This window comes from Nematolebias whitei, chromosome 23, assembly GCF_014905685.2.
Source record: "Nematolebias whitei isolate Nwh7 chromosome 23, NemWhi1, whole genome shotgun sequence".
Taxonomy (NCBI): Eukaryota; Metazoa; Chordata; class Actinopteri; order Cyprinodontiformes; family Rivulidae; genus Nematolebias; species Nematolebias whitei.
This window is the reverse complement of record NC_056520.1, coordinates 2,669,424-2,685,447: the sequence shown is the minus strand read 5'-3', so window position 1 is coordinate 2,685,447 and position 16,024 is coordinate 2,669,424.

Genomic DNA, 16,024 nt, shown 5'->3' with positions numbered 1-16,024 from the left:
CTTGGTACTTTGGGTTGTCACACATCTTTTCCCCTCTTCCTCGTCTTGGTGCTTTCAACATGTGTAAGCACTTTACCATCTCGCACTGACAAGCCGTCTGCGTGGAACACAGAGGCAACCAAAGCTTTGAGACAAGGTGGCCATAGACGAAAACGCCAATTCTGTCCGCTGGCCCTTTGGCGCCAAAGCAGCGCATCAGCTTTTAAGAAAACTAGCATATTGGTTTCTTGAGAACTTTCCTCGTTTCTTTAAACTCTGTTCAGTTATTTACCTACAAATATGTATCTCACCCTCCTCTCACACTTCAAAAGCAGACAGGCTTGTGGATCTCTGCCTCCCCTCTCTTTCCCCATCCCGTCTTTCTTCGCGGCGGCCCAGAGGTGGTGAGAGGTGATGCCGGGAAGTGATTAGTCATATTCGATTTACATACGGCTGTCACAAAAACTCCTCCGGGCTAGGCGCTGATGTCATCCTGTGCGTGGGGCCCTGTGTGGCGACCTGGTGCATGAGAAGACTTCTCCCTGTCATGGGGGTAGAGAACCTTCCCCTCTTGGGAGCGGCGTTGGTGTTTCAGCGGTATGATGAATGTGAGGCAGTAGTTTTTTATGTGTAGGTTGTGAAAGTAGTAGATAGGCTTTCTTTGTGTGTTTACCACATGAAGCTGGGTCCAATGTTGAACCAAAGAATATATATTTTTTAAGATCAGCAACCAATTTGTGCTGGTTGTGACTGAAATAGTCCACCAATGAAAATGTTTAAAAACAATTTACTCTGGATTTTATATCTCGCTACTGACCGGCGAGCGATAACCAACACAGCTCATCTACATTAGTAAAGGCAAAAATGGTTAAAGTTCGATCAGTTTTCTAAACACTGAGCTAAATCTTGGCCAGGTACAAACCAAGAATAATTCTTTATAGCCTTCGAGTGGTACCAGATTATGCAAGAGCTATATTGGAACCTTTTGGCGTTAATTGTTGGGAGTCGCTGCCGAGTTGAACTAAAATGTACATCTACAACTCATTAACGTTTGGATTCAACTTGATTCAAGATGGCTGCCACAGCTTAATGGTTAAAACTCAATCCATCCATTATCTTCCGCTTATTCCGAAGTCGGGTCGCGGGGGCAGCAGCTTGAGCAGGGCGGCCCAGACATCTCTTTCCACAGACTCTTCCAGCTCTTCTAGAAGGATTCTATGGAGTTCCCAAACGAACTGAGAAACAGTCTCTCCAGCATGTCCTGGGTCTTCCCCGGGGTCTCCTCCCAGTCGGACATGCCCGAAGCACCTCCCTAAGGAGGTGCCCAGGGAGCATCCTTACCAGATGCCCGAACCACCTCAAATGGCTCTTCTCCACGTGGAGGAGACTTCTCCACGTCTGATTCAAGATGGCTGCCACAGCTCATCAACCTTAGCAAAGGCAAAAATAGCTATAGTAGCTTAGTCGGTTTTATAGTCAAATATTAGGTTTTAGCACAACACTTGAAAAAAATGGCAAATTTATTACCATTTGTGCATTTTCTAAAGTCAGTCGGGAGGGGCGGTCATTTTCAGTTGGGTTGATTCCAGATGTTTAATATTCCAATGTTTATTCCCTGATAGCCTCAACTAAATTTGTCCAGAAGTTCATTAGATGAGATGATTCACCAGCAGACACACAAACACTAGAAAAATAAAAAATAAAAATCCCTCACCCACTGCCGAAAGGCAAGACAAGTCAGGTACAACTATGTTCCCAGATCCCAGTTGTGACCATGAAGCAAATAAAGAATATCTGTCCTACTTGAAATACATTTGTCAAAATGGCTCATAAGTAAATTTTACTGTGAAAAGCTAATAGAAGGGAGAAATGTTGATGTATGAAAAGAGTTAGGTAGCTAGGTCGCTAAATTTGGTATTTTTACCGTAGCGGTTGAAATTATCCAAGTAAAAATGCTTTGAGATCATTTTAGAGCACAAAGTCATGTTCGTGCTCTGATTTAAATGACTACATTTAAACAAACATTTGAATTCAGACAAGACTAAAAGTAACTTTTATATGACATACTCGTGTCTTATGTGGGAAAGGCTTTTTTTAATGACCATGACGTGATGATTTTATTAACGAGACCATTTTATGGTTAAATCACAATTGTTTAAGGTATTAGACAAAAAATATTTTAAGTTTTATACACTGAAAGTTAACTTGTACTATACTTTACTTTCAAATGTTAAGAATGTGCCTCAGTTACTGGCACGGTAAAATAAAAGCTTTTATAAATGAAGGTAAAACATGTCTGCAGTCCTTCAACCTAAGGGCTTGTACACCAGGAAATAGTTGTTCCAAAAGTCTTCTAACCATTTCCAAAAAAAAACATTCTTGTAAACATGGCATTGTTTCTAGAAATGTCCATCTACACTGAAACACTAAAGATGAGCCAAAACTCTGTAGGGACCATGCCAGGCCTGCGGGTGGCGCTGCCACAAAAATACACCAAAAACAGGAAACAAGTTGTGGCGCACGCCCTCGGGGTTGTAAGTTAGTTATCCAAGATGTGTTGCTATTTCTGTTTGCAGGGAAATGTAGTTTAAGTTCCAGTGTTTCTAAAACGCTGTGTTCGTGTGGACGCGAGACTGAAAAGAGAAATCTTTGGGCGTGAGTTACGAGAACCGTCCTCGCGTTGAAAGCTCCGCAATCTCCATTTAAAACCAAAACAGAACATTTTAGCTCCAAACATTTAACTTTTTTTTTAAAGTGTACTGAAAGAGGAGCTTATAGACTGTATTCTTATTGCTTGCTCACAGCTAAGAAGCTTAAATCAGCAAGTTTTGTACGTATTTTATCTTGAGATGTCACGACGTGCATTGTTCAAAATAAATGAGTAAGACAATTCTCAGTTGCGATGGTGGTCGTAGATCTGTAGTTACGAACCCCCTGGAGGGGTTGGAAACCAGCAGACAGTTGTGCAGATAAAGAGGTTGTGCAGCTCATGGAGAACAGCCTCTGGCAGGAATCCAAAGGAGGAAGTCCAAGTTATTTATGAAGCTTTGCTTGACGAAAGACAGTATAGCTTCCCGTTCTCAGTGAATCTGGCTGCTCTACCGATGACGGGCGCCGTTTGACAGCAAGTGTTGCGTCGTTCTACACGGGTTCGGTTCACTAACCCAGAGTTTCCTTAAAAAATGGAGATTTAAAGTTTCAGCCTGTACACAGAGCTCCGAACACACATGGGCGAGACGTTGCGGTTCCAGAGCCGGCTCGTCTCTGAGAACGCAGGACCGTGAATAACCGTTTTAACACTCGATGTGTGGTCCGAACACTCCGAGGCATCGCTCTGTCGGAGTGTGTGTGAGACAGCATTTCATACTCATCACTGTGTTTGTTGTCACATGCGCGTGGGGGTGTTTGTTAGTCACGCCGACACGTTTCCTACAAGTAAAACTGCTCGACGCCGCACGTTTCTGTTATAAATATTAATTAATAAGCGTTTTGAGGCCGTTAGGTCGACGGACTTTTTAATCACGAATTAATTACTGCAAAAAAGAAGACGAACAAAGCCATCAAAATATGTCAAATATAACTAAACTTATTGATTGTATAGATAAAAATTAGGTAACGTACTATTGTTTAAAACACTGGTTCTCAAATTGAGGTTCCCGGACCCCCGGGGGGTCCATGAGCCGGTGCTTTGGGGTCTAAAAAAATATATATAAATATGTATTTTTACAAGCATGTAGATGTTTAACAACTCGTTAAAATACACCAAAATGCAGAAAATCACATCTACTTTATTCAAAATTTTCTGGGGGAGGCCCCCCCGGAACCACGCCCCCTGCCCCGCCCACTATTTGCATTCCAGCCTCGATCGTTTTACAAATGAAGTCCCGTTACTTGGTCCGACTTCTGCTGTTCTGATTCTGTTCAGTTTTACGTAAAGAGTTTTCTGTACTAATGTGAAGAAGTGTCGATGCATTTATTATGTTCATTACGTGAACTGGTAACGTTTTATTTTGATGCTGTTCATTTTCTCAAAACTGTAACTTTTGGAAGTTGAAATTAAAAATTTTGTTAATTAAATGTCCTGGATGAAAAATACCCCATGTTTAAAAGTATAAAAATTGTATTAACACTATTAAAGAACAGGTCAGAAGTTTTCATTAATTAATTTAACCTTTATTTTGACAGGTTAATCCCATTGAGACAGTATTTATGTTACACAAATATTTACATTACATTAAAGAGACAAACTGAAAAAAAGTATTTAATAAACATGAGGGTTATGAGGGGGTCCCTGAACCCAAAAAGATGGAGAACCCCTGGTTTAAATAATGCTAATTACTCATAAGAGCCCCTTAATAAAGGATTTATTAATGCTTTATAAATGTTTTCATTTTTTCAACAATTTAAACATTAAATATAAAACATCTGATTATATAGACGTGAAACTCCTGTTTTTGTCTACTACCTGCTTTAAATTGTTGTAAATGATTAACAAAGAGTAATAACCTGTTTATAAAGCATTAATAAAACTTTTTTTTAAGGGACACAGTTTAGTTTTCTTCTGTGCATCTTTGACTTTAATTGTTTTTCTTTTAAATATAATATTTATTGTCTTGGATGGTTGAGATAAGCCAAGTCTATTAGCAAAATAGTTTTTTACAATTTATGAATCGAGGCTGACCACGTCCTTCCGTTACATTTATGTTCGAAAAAATACTAAAAATAAAATACGAAGTGTGGATAATTATTTTTTAAATAATTTCATTGTACTGATTAGTGCTTTAGACCAGTTCTATCTTGTAAAACTTTACCGTAATCAAAAATATTGCTCATAAAAATATATATTTTAATCGGAATATAGCAGCAGAACAGCTGTAACAATAGTTTCTACATCTACTACTGACAATCTACAAATAATAAATAAGGATTCTCCACTTTATTTTGTAAGAAAAACCTAAAAAGGAAAACAGTATTTGTTTATAAACCACATTTTAGCTCCTGACGGTTCTTTTTTATTTGCACACCTAAAATAAAAAAAAGCCTGAGTCGAAGAATCAGGACTTCTAAAAACATTAGATTCAATTGATGCTTTTATTTTGAAACACCGGACAGATGAACCACTCTGAATAAATTTACACATCAAGAAACTGTTGCTGTTAGGCTGTGGTGCATTCACTGACCCTCACTATTTTAAGAGACAAATCTGCTCCTCGTTGGACAAAATTACAAACATCAGTCCACCCTACGTTAAATATAACTGTTAATAATATTTCCTTCATGGACGGACGATTGATCTATTTTGACAGATTTGATTAACGGTCCAACATTTTTTGGGGGGTCAAAGGTGGATTTCTGATCACCCATTTAAAATCGAGGACTTCTCGTCTCCACTGTTTTTGTCCAACAGGTGTGCGGCGGAGCACCTGGCTGTGACGAACCCAAGTGTCCGGTCGGCGTCCCGATCCTTTAAAAGACGAAGAACGGCGTCAGAAACAACAAAAGCTCAGAGTTTAACGCCAACCCAACTTGTTTTCCCTTCGCCTCGACCTGCTGCCGTTCAGTCCGTTTTCCTGAAATTATCGGGAACAGATGGTTTCGACGGAAAAGAAAAAAAAAAAAAACATCTGAAGAGAAAATGGGTGAGGAGGAGGCGGGGGAGACGGAGCAGAAGGGAGCTGAAAGTCCTGTCAAGAGTGTGGAGCTGAGCTGCAGATGTTTGCCAACAGACGAAGAGCCGTAGCTAACAGCTGGTCAGGGATCAGATCAGTGTCAGCGCCGAGACCAGGAGACCACCTCCTGCGTCGACGTTACACCGAAAAAAACACACGACGGAAAAATGTTGTGAAGGAACGAAAGGGATTCGGGTTTGTCTGGATTGGAGGGACAGGGAAAGTACCGACGTGAACTTCAGCAAAACCCAAACGCATCTTCGTGCTGACATGAAGTTCATGAACCAGTGGACGAGGTGGGTTCGGACTTACAGCAGGAAGTTTATTCCTGTTTTACCAGTTCAGCAAAACCAACCGAAGACCATCAGTTCAAACGCCAACATGTTTAAAAATGGTGCATTTATAGTGTGATGCTTATTTTCACACTGTTGTGATCCTGTTTATACTTTTCTTATAGTTACCATCCCTATTCCGTCCATTTTTTATTTTTAATCTATCTTGTCCTACAGTTGTCAAGCCATTTCAACAAATCATAAACGTTCGGCTCGTTCAGGAGAAGGCTGCTATGACGTTTGGTATTAGTGCAACTTTAGCTTTTTGAAACATTTCGCCTTTTCTGACATTTTTTTCTCATAGAAAATTAATTGAGCTCATTTTACATGCTTCAGATCTTTAGATCTGTTTACTAGCTTTTACTGCTTCTTTCACATGTTGTCCCAGTTCAGCTTCTTTCAGCTGCAAATGTAAACTTTTTCAGCTACTTACAGCTGTTTTGTGCTCCAATCAGATTATTTTTTTTAACGACATTTTCGTCCTTCTTCTAACTTCTTTCAGCTAATTTCAGCTTGTTCCTTTCAGCTTATTTCTGCAAGTTTCAGCTATTTCAGCAACTATTTAGCTGTTTTATGCCAATTTTAGCTTTTTCAGCTAATTCCACGTTTTGTGCATTAATTTAAACTTTTTTCTGCCTAATTAAGCAAAAATGTACTCTTTCCAATTCTTTGTTAATTTAAACTTCTTTCTGCCTTTTTAGCTACTTTTCAGCAATTTTTTTGTGTTGCTAATTTCAGCTTTTTTCAGATAACTTCCACTTTTTGTCTCAATTGCTGCTTCTTTCAGCCTAACTGGGCACAATTATGCTCTCTCCACTTCTTTCTAGTAATGTGTACTTATTTCGGCTGTTGCAGCTACTTTTCAGCTATTTCGTGCTAATTTCAGCCTTTTTTAAAAACTAATTTACACATTTTTGAGTTCATTTCTGCTTATTTAAACCTAATACAGCAAATATGTGTTCTTTCTGCCTTCTTCTGCTAACTTAGGCTTGTTCTTACATTTCAGCTATATTTCAGCATGCTTTTAGCTAATTTAAGTTGTTTTGCGTTTTCAGATTCTTTCATGTAACTGCAACACTATTGTGCTTCTAACTTCTTTCAGCTAATTTCAGCTTGTTATGCTACTTTCAGCTTATTTCCACAAGTTTCAGCCTTCTATGCCATTTCAGCTACTATTTAGCTGTTTTTATGCTATGTTTTGTTTTTTTAAGTTAATTCAACAATGTTTGCACTCATTAAAACTCTTCTCAGCCTAATTCAGCAGAAATGTGCTCTCTCCACTTCCTTCTGGTGATTTAGAGAAGCAGTTTGGTTTGGTGTTTCCTCAGACTGATGAAGCCTTCTGGATGGAGGGTGAAACGTCTCAGCACAATAAAAGAAACCATCCAGATGACTTGATTGAACATTGTTAAACTTCAGGGATGTGCAACACGTTCTGTTTAGCGAAGTTATGCATTTGTTGCGTGTGGCCGACACTATACATACTTGATGCACGGCCAACAGTCCACTTCTTTAAAGACACGTCCATCCACCGTCTTCCGCTTGTTCTGGAGTTGAGTCGCCGGGGCAGCATCTTGAGCAGGCAGGTCCACAAATCTCTTTCCACAGCCTCTTCCAGCTCTTCTGGGAGGACCCCAAGGTGTTCCCAGTCCAACAAACAGACGTAGTCTCTCCAGCGTGTCCTGGGTCTTCCCTGGCATCTCCTCCCAGTTGGACATGCCTGAAAACCTCCTCTAGGGATCATCCTTACCAGATGTCTGAACCACCTCAACTGGTTCATCACGGTGTGGAGGAGCAGCGGCTCTACTCCGAGTCTTCCAAATAACTAAACTCACCCTCAGCAGAGTCCAGCCACCCTGTAGACAAAACTATTTTGACCGCTTTTTATCTACAATCTCATTCCTTCGGGAACTGCCCAAAGTTTGTGACCACAGGTGAGACCGACCGGTAAACAGAGAGCTTAGCCATGCAACTCAGCTCCCTCTTCACCACAACGGATCGGCCCAGAGTACACAATACCATGGAAGCAGCACCATCTGGTTATCTCACGCTCCATTCCTCCCTCACTCGTGAACAAAACCCTGAAATGCCTAGACACCCCCCCTCGAGGCAGAACCTCACTCCCAACCCTCTAACGTTTTCTGAAAGTTATGTTAAAGACACGTGAGCATCAAAACTGATAGTACTGAGGCAGAGCATCTAACAAATGAGTGAACGAACGTCCCGTGCAGTGGTGACCAACACTAACAATCGACGTGGGACTTCCAGTTTTTCTCCTGCAGATCCTCTACACTAGATGGCGCCAACAAGCGTACAGCTGTGGACCACTCCCCTATTGAGCCGCAGTAGATGACTTCACCTCGACGCTGGTGCATTATCTGCCTACCGGTAGTGGTCTTCCTAGCCACGTTACTTTTTCTCACGTGTTGCAGCATTGACTCCTGTTTACCTCCTGTGCCTTGGACCTCCCTGGTTTTATCTTAAAGACCTCCTCGTGAGTCCTTCAGCCACTCCTCGCCTTCCACCACCGATACAAAGAAACTCTCTGGGACTTCCTTGTTCATTGTTTGCTGGAACTATTTGGACCTTCGCCCCTGTGACAACCTTGGCTTCCAACAGTAAGAGAAACTTTACATTGAATCATCCCCAGTGGTCTGAACCTCCATATTACTTCTTGTCCTTACTCTCCAGGGTTCCAGTCCCTCCCTGATGAATTACAACCAGCTGTTGATTATCACCTTTTGTAAATAAACACCGTTAAATTTCCCCTGGTCTTGGGAGTTGCTCGTTTTGGTCACAACGCATCTGGACGCTGATTTTCTTCTCAAAACAAACCATTAAAAAAAGTCGTAAGTTGATGATTTCCACAAAGTTGTTGTCTTGCTATTGTGGTAAAGTACCGTACATTTTGGCCCATAAGTCACAGTTGTTTTGCATATTTTACACGCCCTGCGACTTATACACCGAAGCGACTTATTTATGGGTTTGTCCATATTTATAAACCAATTTGTGGCTGAGATGTGACTGTTTTCATTCATTCTGACTGAAAATATTGAACACTTCCATTTTCAGCCGCTAGATGGCAATAGAGTAGTATGGCATGCCATTGTGTCAAATAGGTAAAAGTGGCTATTAATGACACAGCTGGCTTGCCATAGCCTGCCACCTTCGTCCAGCTCGCCTGCCGCAACCGTCAAATCAGCTTCTTTTTGCTGCGCCACTCCGGCGAAATGCAGCTGATTTGACCATTGAAGTGCATTAACTGAGACACACCTTTAGTATAAAGTCGAGCAAACAAATTATTGTTTTTAAGTGTTAATCTTGTTAAAGTCCTCCCGTGCACGCTCCCGCGACCGCCATTTGGCAGCCAATCGATTTCTGGCACAACACCGACCCACATGTCCGGGTTGTCAGCGGTGACGCGCAATAGATGCGACATATTTATGGATTTTTCTACTTTATTAGACGTATTTGGACTGATGCGACTTACATGGCGGTGCGACATGTACAGCGGAAAATACGGTACAGTCAAAAAAGGTGGACAAATGATTATATTCAAGATGTAGTGGCGCAGCTGCAGCCATCAAACCAGTTCCAGCATGAATGGGTGACCACATATAAATATCGTTAGACAGTAAAACACTAAATTTAAGAACGCTATGCCCTTTGGATTTGTTAGTGTCTGCAGGACGACCTTCAGCTACAAACGCACCAACGTTGACCTCTACATCGATAGAAATGACGGATTAAACGTATGTAAAGCTGGTTGGCTGTAGCGCCCATCTTGTTGACGCCGTAAGTTTCGATGTTGATTTTTACATCAGAGGCTGAGAGTTGGAGCGCGCAGGGCCACATTCAAGACATTTTGCATTTAAAAGGGATTTTGTTCTTAGTTGTATTTAAAGACAGATGTGAGAAACCACAGCTTTTCATTATGCAGTGTTAAGTCGAGCCACATTGCGTCTTCTTTGGACTTTTTCCTGACGGAGCTGAGGCAGCGATCACAGGAAGGAGGCATGCTGCTGGTCTCTGCTCGCTGGTATTTCTACTTTTCTTCTAAATGATCGGTTTGAAATTTCCAAAGAAAACAAACTCATAGTTTTGCCTTTTCACATACACACAGATAACGCCAGTCAACTGAGTCTCTTCTTTTATTTCTAATCAATATATGGATATCTGTGCAGACTCCTTGGAAACCAGAGTGATTGTTTTTCCATTAAGTAATATTACTGATACGCATACAGCCACAGGTCGATGCCGAGCTCATTATCGCTGCGGGCTGCTAATAATTAACCAGTAATGTGCGTAGAAGCAGGCCCCTGATGGGCCGAGGGAAAAGCAACGCGCCCCCCGAGGAACCGACGCAGCAGCTCGATTCAACCGTTTATTTGGCTCACTCGCTTCACAAAGAAACCAAAAAATTTGCCCCGAAGACTAGAAATGGAATTAAACCTAGGAATTAAGTGGGAATGCAAATGAACGGTGAGCTTGCTGGGACGCTTTGCAATAATTCTGGTGACAATGAAGCTTTTTTTTTTTTTAATTGTAGGAGACAAAAAATGCACAATTTGGAGTGCAAGTTAAAACGGGCGAATCATTTATTCACATCTCTGTGTTAACCCTGACGCATGTCAGGCTGGAAGGTCTGGTCAAATGGTCAAGACATCGTCACTGGTCTGGTCGATTTCTAATCATCGACTACAAAAGTTTCCACAACAAAAGAAAAACTCGGTCACCAGTTTACTGATCAGAACCAACACATTTCGTTGCTGATACAATAAGAAATTATGAAGAAATGTAATTCTAGATAGTACCTCAGGGTGCTGTGTAAGGTATAGTACTCTTAACAGAATGGTACATGGATCCTACAGAGGTTGCACAGGTTCTGCAGCTTCTCCAGAACGGCACACCATTACATCCCCGGGTTTATTGAGTCTTTCAACCCATTCCCAAGAGCATGAAGGATGTTCCAGGAGATGGAGAGAGACTTTAGGAGGGCGAGACAGGGCAGTAGGTCTTAAACCTATCAGGAATGATATGTGCAAGGAGAGCACTGCAACATGACCTCCAGCAGGACACTGGTTTGACCGTCTCTGTCCAAACCATCAGTAGCAGACCTGAGGTCCCAACATCACGCATCCCTGTTGAGTTTGTCGATTTGGGTATCTTGGTCAACTCGCATCTCTCTTTTATGTGGAAAACTTGGTAAAGAAACTGGAAGTTAAACTGGGTTTCTCTTTCAGAAAAAGATCCTGCCTAACTCTGAACCCTGAGGAACGCCTTGTATCTATGACTTTCCTTCCCTCCATTGATTACGGTGACACTTGAACGCTCCTACAAGAACCCTGCAGATGTTGGATGCTGTCTATCATGGTGCACTAAGATTCATAACTGGCTGTAACTACCGTACCCACCACTGCACCCAGTATTCACTGATTAACTGGTCACCATTAACTTCACGCAGACTCCCCCACTGGTACATTTTCATCTTTAAATCACTTCTTGGTCTGCTGCCTTCATACATCTCCTCCTACATGTCTCTGCGTGAGTGCAGCTACAGCGTGCGCTCTCAGGACATCATCAAGCTGAAATTAGTATAAATGAGTTTGAAGAAGCACAAAAATGATGAAGTTAGATGAACTAGCTGAATTTATTTTAAAATTTTGCGCAAGGAAGCTGAAATAACCTTAACCAGATGTGATCATTTAGAATGGTGCATTGCATTATAGTTGAGTGTCCTGCTTCTATACTGAAGTTTTTTGATTTGTACGTCACTAAAACTGTATACAAGATTGCAATCCTAAGAAACTCAAGATTCAGTGGTATATTATACATCAAATGTTCTTAAAGAAAAAATAAATGTTACGGAAAAAGAAAATTGCGGTGTGTTGTCTTGTAAAGCTTCATAAATCAGAATATTACGTAACTTTAAGCTAAAATACCCACAATATTTAGGGTAATACAAAAGAAAGGTGCAATCCTTAACTAAAACTGGAACTATCTACACCGATTAGCTGCCGCGCCATCATCCATCAGTAAAATAAATGCCAAAGATATCTTAGTTTCATAGTTGGAGGAGAGTAAACTTGTACGACACCAAGTTTGTCCCCATTTACTCAAACAAAGTAGAAGAGAAACCAAAACTGAAATGAGAAGCAGTTGGTGAAAAACAACAAAAAAACGTGGATTCCCTCTTGGGAAGTCTGGGAAGCCAGATGTTCGAAAGCCTCACTCTCACATGAGTGCAAGTCTCGGTACCAGTGTGTGTGAGCGAGTGTGTCAAAGGGAGAGAGCGAGGCGTTTCCTGATGTCCTAGCCAGATGTTGCTGATCCCTGCCACTCCACAGAGGAAGGGTTTACAGCGCATTAGGAAAGACAACTGGGACGAGCACATCAGGCCCGCTGGACAAATTTGGTATGCCGTTACAGGGGAACCCGTCCCTTTTATTTTGTACGTGGGTGGTATCTGACTCAGCTGAAGAAACTCACAAGTTGCAGGGAAATTTTGTGAACTATATATTATTTTACCACGTCCACCATGAATTTTACAAATCACTTTGCATTTTATCTGAATCTTGTCGTTTTGCCCCCGTGGCAGAGAGAAAAGGGGGAAATGGAAATACCTTCGTCTGTCAGTCTGAAGGTTGTGAGTGCAATAACTTAAACATTAAGTGATATTCCGACTTCTTTTTTGGTGCGTGGTTGCATCTGGGTGTGAGAAAGTTTCCTTTCCAAAATTGGGTTGGCACGTTAAAATCCAAGATGGCCACCACCATATATGTACCATATTGTTCGGTCTATAAGTCGCGTTGTTTTCCATAATTTGCATGTCCTGCGACTTATAGGCCGAAGCGACGTATTTATAGATTTCCCCCCATATTTATAAACCAATTGGCTGAGATATGACCGTTTCCATTCATTCTGACTGAATTTTTTTTAACAGTACCATTTTCAGCCACTAGATGGCAGCAGAGTAGTAGTAGCACTAAGTTATACCATGTAATACGTAAACGTGTCTATAATAACAAATTCAAAAAAGTTCAATACAGAAACAACTGGACTTTATTTATTATACTTTGTTGTTTTTGTCTTGAACTTTTTTGAATTACCATGTCCTGGATGACCAAGAATCGTCACCAGCTATTATTGACACACTCGACTTGCCATAGTGACCCCACCTTCGTTCTGCTCGCTGCTTGGAACGGTCAAACCAGCTGCACCGCCCCGGTGAAATGCAGCTGGTTTGACCGTTAAAGTGCATTTATTAAGTAAAAGTTCAACTGAGACACACCTTTGCTGTAACTTCGAGCAAACAGTTAATTGTTTTTAAGTGTTAAGTGAGTTAAATTTTTGTTAAAGTCCTCCCGTGCACACTCCCGCCATTTGGCAGCCAATCGATTTTTGGCACAACACCGGTCCACATTTCCAGGTTGTCAGCGGTGACGCATAATAGAAACGACGTATACAGCGAAGCGACATATTTATGAATTTTTCCACTTTATTAGACAAATATGGACTATACAACTTATAGGGCGGAGCAATGGGTACGGCAGAAAATACGGTATATGTAAACTGGTTACCCCATGCTTTCTAGGTTTTATATTGCTTAAAAGTAGTTTCTTCAAATGACAGTGGTGGCCAAAGATTAATCTATGGTGGCCACCGTTGGCCACCCCTTGGCTCCATCACTGCACCTGGCGATGTATAAAATCGCTCCCTCCGCTCGTAAGGAGCACCATCTTGGACAAAAACAAAAAAAACTACCGCTTTTCTTTTGCACAGTTTAACACAAACCCGCTTAAACATAAAAACACAAAGGTTCACTTGCACTTCCCGTTCAATTCCAGTCGGGAAAAACACTCATCTTGAAAACTAAATGTTTTTTTTCTCAATAAGGAATTAAAAATATAAATATTTTCTTTAAAACAGTCTAAAACAAATGTCAACAACATTAGGAGGCAGGGTCTCAAGAGGTTTTATGAAAAATATTTTCTTATAAACATAAATGTAAGTTTGATTCTAGAAAATGTTTTTCAAGGAGCCCCTTCAAATTAAAGACACATCTGACTTTATGTTAGAGAAGAAGACAAAGAGCCTCATGAAAGGACTAGTTATGGTATTACACATGTATGTAAAGATATTACAGCTGGACTGATGGGGAACGCCAAATGTTACTGGTTCTTTGTTGGATCAGATGGATGGATGATTGTTGGTTGATCAGTCAGTTGGTTTGTAATTTCAATGGATGGATGAAACCAAGTTCAGGGTGACCTCAGGGTCAGAGGTCATGGTCAGGAGAGTGCATATCTATGCTACAGATGGATGGATGGTTGGTTGATTGATTTGTTGGTTTTCCATTTGAATGGATTGATGAATGGATGGATGAATGATGAACGGGTGGATAGATGGATGGATGACTGGTTGATTGGTTAGTTGGCTTTCCATTTGAATAGATGGATGGATGGTTGGATGAATCATTGACTGGTTGATCAGTCAGTTTGTTTTCTATTTAAATGGATGGACAGATGGATGGGTGGATGGATGAAGGTTGGATGGATGATTGGCTGGTTGATCGGTCATTTGATATTCCATTTAATGGATGGATTGATTGACTCATTGGTGGATGAATAGATGGATGGTTGGTTGATTGGTCCGTTGGTTTCCATTTAAATGGATTGATGAATGGATGGATGAATGATGGATGGGTGGGTGGATAGATGGATGAATGATTGGTTAGTTGGTTTTCCATTTGAAAAGATGGATGGATGAATGATTGGATGAATGATTGGCTGGTTGATCAGTCAGTTGGTTTTCCATTTAAATGGATGGATGGATGAAGGTTGGATGGATGATTGGCTGGTCGATCGGTCATTTGGTTTTCCATTTAATGGATGGATTGATTGACTCATTGGTGGATAGATGGGTGGATGATTGGTTGATCAGTCAGTTGATTTTCCATTTAAACAAATGGATGAATGGGTGGATGGATGAAGGTTGGATGGATGATTGGCTGGTTGATCTGTCAGTTGGTTTTCCATTTAAATGGATGGATGGATGGATGGATGGATGGATGATTGATGGATGGATGATTGATGGATGGATGATTGATGGATGATGGATGGATTGATGGATGGATGGATGGGTCATTTCAACCTCCTGGATCCACGATCTCATTCTTTCAGTGTCTACCAGAGTTCATGACCAGAGGGGAGGAACGTAGACCGACCAGTAAACAGAGAGCTTCTTACAGCTCAGCTCCCTCTTCACCACAACGGACCGGCACAGGGTCCACAATACTATAAAGACTAATCCATCTGTCAATCTCACGCTCCATTCTTCCCTCACTCGTGAACAAAACCCAGAGATACTTGAACTCCTCCACTTGAGCCAGAACCCTGGACATGAAGGTGAATGAGGCTTTTTGAGGAAAATAAAACATTAAAGTTTCACAACAAGTTAAACTGAGATCCTTGAAAATTAAACGGCACAAACCAGTTATCTAACAGGTCTTTCCCACAGTGACTGGAATCAAACCAGTTACAGTATCCAACAGGTCTTTCCCACAGTGACTGGGATCAAACCAGTTATCTAACAGGTCTTTCCCACAGTGACTGGGATCAAACCAGATATCTAACAGGTCTTTCCCACAGTGACTGGGATCAAACCAGTTATCCAACAGGTCTTTTCCACAGTGACTGGGATCAAACCAGTTATCCAACAGGTCTTTCCCACAGTGACTGGGATCAAACCAGTTATCTAACAGGTCTTTCCCACAGTGACTGGGATCGAACCAGTTATCTAACAGGTCTTTCCCACAGTGACTGGGATCAAACCAGTTATCCAACAGGTCTTTCCCACAGTGACTGGGATCAAACCAGTTACAGTATCTAACAGGTCTTTCCCACAGTGACTGGGATCAAACCAGTTATCCAACAGGTCTTTCCCACAGTGACTGGGATCGAACCAGTTATCTAACAGGTCTTTCCCACAGTGACTGGGATCAAACCAGTTATCCAACAGGTCTTTCCCACAGTGACTGGGATC